This window comes from Triticum dicoccoides, chromosome 7B (genome assembly GCF_002162155.2).
Source record: "Triticum dicoccoides isolate Atlit2015 ecotype Zavitan chromosome 7B, WEW_v2.0, whole genome shotgun sequence".
Classification (NCBI taxonomy): Eukaryota; Viridiplantae; Streptophyta; class Magnoliopsida; order Poales; family Poaceae; genus Triticum; species Triticum dicoccoides.
In genome coordinates, this window is record NC_041393.1 from 118,601,274 (window position 1) to 118,605,747 (window position 4,474).

Genomic DNA, 4,474 nt, shown 5'->3' on the forward strand with positions numbered 1-4,474 from the left:
TTGCATTTCTTTATCACTTGTTGACCGTACTTTCTTGTCCAGACCAAATCTTAGTTGTTATTTCAAAGCAAACATCGGTTGCTAACTACCCTTTGCGCGGTTTGCAGCTTCAGATCTGCCATCCCACTGCCACGGTCAACACTGTACTCATCATGCTTATGTTTTCCCCATTGTATGATGACCACAATAAGCCTACGTGGTTCGTGTCGTAATAGCACTGCTCCACCCATCGAGCTAAACAAGCTTAGTTGTACAAATTCATATCTGATATTATTGCTGATATCAGTAAAGCTGAGAGATGTTTAATTGGTGGGCTAAATGTTCCTACTTTAGTTTCGAAATGCATGTGAGCCACATATGGAGAGACCAAAAAGAATAGTATTTCTCTGTGTGATCTGGTTCATCATGGGTGGCCAACCGACATTGTATTGAAAGACTTGTAATATCTTCAATCTGCTTGCTCTTCTGCTCTTCTTTAAGATGATACTCTTCTCTTGCGGTCGACTGGTCAGGTCGAGTTGTTCTCCCTTGGTATATTTTGAATCTGTCAGGTCAGGTCGACTTGTTCTTCTTTACTATATGTTGAAGCTATCATCTGCGAAGTGTCATCACTTCCGGAGCTCTCATATTTTGAGTAGTAGGCCACATTATATTAATGCACACAACAAATTACAGCATGCATGGCATCTTTTAAAAGAATTACAGAGATAGCACAAGGGGGTTTACATGGAGGCAGTATTGGATTAGAATCACTTCTGCATTACAAAGAAAATCTCACTTGTTTTTATGTTTTCATGCATGTCAGATATTGAACATTATCAAAATGAATATGAGAATGGGCGCACGAGAGGAATATTGCAGAACGATCCACTGGCTAACAAACTTGGCATGGTGGAGGATGGCCTATCTTATTCACCCATCAAGGTGCTTGCTCTAGCTTTGCAAAGTTGTATTGGTCGCACATATTTTGCATCTGACCTCTTGCATTACTTCTACTTTGTTACACCATCTGCTTAGTTTAAGCATCATATATGATTATATGCCATACCTATCCATTTTCTGTACCTATTCCATGTGTCGTCACACTATGTTTTTCCAGTCAAATGTTGTTCTTTCATAATAGATGTCCAAAAGGAAGAGGGTGAGTGCAGATCCTCAAGGAGTACAAACTATGTATTTGGAAAAGGTAGTGATCCCTGTTAAATCAGATAGATCAGCAGCCACAGAAAACACAGGCCCAATTGTACCACACTTTACCCCTACTCCAGTGGCCAAACCCCTATTAGAACTGCTGGGAGCCCAGTGTCAGGTACTGTCTATGATATCAATTCAAAATTTGAACTCCTAAATTTCTGCTTGTGCCTTACCTTCTCTCTTGTATGAAAAGTAATTTCAGATGAATCTCCTTGCTCAAAGGATCATACGATCTCAAAACAATAATGGGCTCTGCATTGCTCTCGTCAGTACCTCTCTCCCTTTTGCCTTGTAACGCTGTACTTAATTAATTGCTATTTGATTATGTATCATCAGTCTGCACCTGAGCTTCATTATCCTTTGTTTCTTCCAATATTATTTGATCTATATTTACTCTTTGCAAAATGTAGAATAATGGCAACGCTTATAAAGAATTTTCTTTGGGGAATTTATTGAATTATCCTTCCATCAACATGGAGAAGGGCTTTGTCCATCCCGTGTTAACATGTAATGTAAGTTCATCCTTCTCAAGCCTTTAAACTTTGTTCTAGTCTAGATTTGGATAGGCATTATTTCCTCCATTGCTGTTTGCATAGCTGTTTACATCTGATTGGAGTTTGCAACAACTACCAGTTTCAAATTGTAGTTGTAAAAACATGTTCCTTATGCAGAACAGATCCATTTATTTGCTTATATAATTGTGAAACCTGCGTGTCTCCTTGTTTCTCTTTCAGAGTCGTATCTCTTACGCCAGGCAGAACTTTAGGGAAGATAGTGAGCCAAACCATCTTGTGGACAGCGAGATGACCCCAAGGTCCTGTCTTGATGAAGACAGTGAGTTGAAGCTACTCACCAGCAGGTGTGAGACAACCTCCGTGCAGTCGCTGCCTCAATCAGTTCAACTTCTTCAGTCTCAACTTAAAGCGGAAAGGCTTGCTTCAACTCAGCTCCGACTTGAAGTCAAAGATGCAATGAAGATCTCAGAGGACTGCCGTGCGCAGCATCAAGCCTTAAATCTAGTGTTGATGCATCTATCGTTGACACAACTGAGGTCTACTCAGTTTCTTCAGCTGTTTGGGGGGCCCTTCCTGGCCAGGCCTAGTGCCTTCTGAAGTGCTCTCAGTTTTGTATATTCTTTTTTCGGCGCGTTTATTTGCACTGGTGGCGAACTTTGATGCCTAGTGGATGTAATATGTGATAGCCGTGATAGCCTAGCGTAAGTTGCTTGCTTATTTATTTCCTTGTTGTCTTGTTTATTTGTTTGCTTGTAGTCATTGCAATTCTTTTTCCGCGGTTTGCTAGTGGCTGCAATAACCTATTTTTTAAAACTAGGCTACAATAACCATGGGATAATATTTACTGTAGTGACACTAGGCCTCCTACGGGCCGTAGAAACAGTGGGCCTTCTACGGGCCATAGAAATAATGGGCCTTCTAAGGGCCGTAGAAACAATGGGATTTCTACGGACCGTATCATCAATGGGCGTTATACGGGCAGTATGATAACATGGGCCAATAATAGGCCACATTATGGCCGTAAACGGGCTAGAGTTGGAATCGTCCGTTCATGGGCCGACCATAACGGGCCATCAATAGGCCGTATTTCATGACGCTATGAAAACGGCCCAACATATTAACGGACCACAAACGGGCGGACTGTAACCACGAGCTGAATTTGGCCCACAAGCAGAAAATGATAGTAACGGGCCGTAAGTAAAGGAATGCTGGAAATGAGCCCAAGAATAAATGGGCCCCGAGAAGGCCGAAAGATAACATGGGCTGGAAACGGCCCAACGGAATAAGGGGCCGTTAATGGGTATAAAGTGGTACACTGTTCGTTACGGGCCACCACGGGCCGTTAATGGGTGTAAAGTGATACACTGTTCATTACGGGCCAGTTTCACCACAGGCCGTTAATGGGTGTAAAGTGATACACTGTTCATTATGGGCTAGTTTCACCACGGGCCGTCAATAGGCCAAGAGTTACATAGGGCCTCATATGGGCCGAAAGACGTCATGGGCCATACATGGGCCAGAAGTGAAAACGGGCTGGAATCATATTGGGTGGCCCAGTTGACGCTACTGGGCCTAATTCAGATAGGGTGTAACGGGCCTTGGGTTAGCGGGCTGTAAATGGGCTATATGCGAACAGGCTATTAACAGGCTTTCTATGGGCCGGCCCGCCACATTTTGACCAAGTCAAATGGGCCGGCCTTTTCACAGGAATGGGCCTCTGTTGGGCCGTGCCACATGTCGATGTATCATAGGCGCCTTCGGTCCAATGAGTCGATGACATCTGTCCCAACGATGAGCAGACACATGTTTCCTCCAGCTAATGATGATTTTACACGTGGAAAATCCCCATTGGTCGGGGCTGTTAACGGGGTATAGGATCCAAAACCCGACCCGATAGCTTAACGGCGTTCCGTTACGGTGGATGCCACATGTCGGTCACCCCTGACGAAAGCAGTTATGTGACGCGCAATTTATCATCATGGAAGTGGACACTTCCGTCATGATAATTTTGGTAATGTCATGGACACTTCTACGACAACACAGGTATGACTATCTTGATTCTCTCATAAATTTGTCATGGATGTACATGCATGACAAAAAACACGACCTACTGTGACAAACATGTATCATCACGTAAGTGTATTTTTTTGTAGTGGTGATGATCATCATTATAGAGCATTGCCCCATAAAAAAAAGAGGCCAAAGAAGCCTAAATAAAAAAAGGGGGCCAAAGAAGCCCGCCCAAAACAAAGAAAAAAAAAGAAAAAAAGAAAAAAAAGAAAAGAAAAGGGGCAATGTTACTATCCTTTTACCACAGTTGTGCTTCAGAGTAGCACCATGTTCTTCATATAGAGAGTCTCCTATGTTGTCACTTTTATATACTAGTGGGAATTTTCATTATAGAACTTGGCTTGTATATTCCAACGATGGGCTTCCTCAAATGCCCTAGGTCTTCATTAGCAAGCAAGTTGGATGCACACCCACTTGGTTTTCAGTTTGAGCTTTCATACACTTATAGCTCTAGTGCATCCGTTGCATGGCAATCCCTACTCCTCGCATTGACATCAATTGATGGGCATCTCCATAGCCCGTTGATTAGCCGCATCGATGTGAGACTTTCTCCCTTTTTGCCTTCTCCACATAACCTCCACCATCATATTCTATTCCACCCATAGTGCTATATCCATGGCTCATGCTCATGTATTGCGTGAAGGTTGAAAAAGTTTGAGAATACTAAAGTATGAAACAATTGCTTGGCTGACACC